The following is a 1,399-nucleotide window of genomic DNA, read 5'->3' as shown; positions in this document are numbered from 1 at the left end:
TAGTTGGGAGGGCATCATGTAGAATCAAGAACATGAAATCTTTTTGACGGTTTGTTAATTTTGCAGAGGTTAAGTCCGAAAATATGTTGCCAAAGTTGATATGGGGAAATTGCCGGAAGACCCGGACTTCAATTTGTTTAGTAGCCAATAGTTTTGCGTAGATGTCCTTTACGCTTTTAATTTTCTCCCAATTTAGATCCAGTTTCCGAAAGTTAGAATGAAATTCACGATAGTGTGTTGGAACTGTAAATGTTGTGACGGGGTAGTTTCTGTTGGTGTTTAGGGCCCTCAGGGTGGTCCCTAGCCAATAAAATAGGAGGGATATCCAAGGGTGCCTGCTTCCTCCCATGGCCCACACAACTTGTTGTAGGTCCATAGCCTGGAGCTTGTATGAAATTTGACATATATGTTGGCCTCCTTGCTCCAAGGGCAACCTCATGGTTTCACGGGCGACTTTCTCTTGTCTCCCGTCCCATAAGAACCTGTATAGGAGGGCCTCGAGCTCTTTCAACATGTGTTTGCTGGGTTTTACTATTCTTCCCACGTACCAGACTTGGGACAGGATAAAGGTGTTTATTATATGATTTTTTTCTCTGAAGGTTAGTGATCTGTCTTTCCATTTTATTAATTTTTTACGTATGCAGTTTAATATTGGATTCCAGTTTATATCGTGATTTTCAGGGCCAAAAAAGATCCCAAGTAGTTTGATTTGAGGTTTGATATATAGAAGTAGTTCTGCGGGTACGTGGGCATACATGCCACCAAGTGTTAAGATTTCAGTTTTAGTATCATTAATTTTGCTGCCCGATGCTTGTTGAAAATTTTGAAGTTGTTGTGCCAAAGGGTTGAAGGAATTTTCATTTGTAAGAATTACTGTTAGATCGTCTGCATGTTGGATGGTTTTTACTTGGTGGGGGTAATTAGGGATGTCTATGCCCACAATATCCCGGTTCATGGCGATATTGTGGGCTAGTGGGTGTATTGCGAGGGCGTATAGCGCCATGGAGAGAGGGCAGCCTTGTTTGACTCCCCTCTCTGGTGTAAAACCTTCGGTGTATGCTCCACGGACCTCGCAATACACTGTCAGATCAGAATACAGTATTTTAACCCAGTTTAAGATGGGAGCTGGGAACTGTAGATGTTCTAGTAGCGTCATCAGGTAGCCCCTGTTTAGCCTATCAAAAGCTTTTTCCTGGTCATAGGCCAGGAGGGCTACCTTCAGTTCTTTCTGATTGACATATTTTAGGATACTGTCAATAGAGAGCAGGTTGTTCAGGATACTCTTATCCTTCCCTGCCCCCGATTGAGTATCCAATAGTATAGAGTTTAGAACCGGTTTCAGTCGGTTCGCTATAACTTTAGCTATTATCTTATAGTCTACCGTCAGCAGAGAAATGGG

This window comes from Lottia gigantea (genome assembly GCF_000327385.1).
Source record: "Lottia gigantea unplaced genomic scaffold LOTGIsca_2976, whole genome shotgun sequence".
NCBI classification, from domain to species: Eukaryota; Metazoa; Mollusca; class Gastropoda; family Lottiidae; genus Lottia; species Lottia gigantea.
This window is presented reverse-complemented; position numbering follows the sequence as displayed.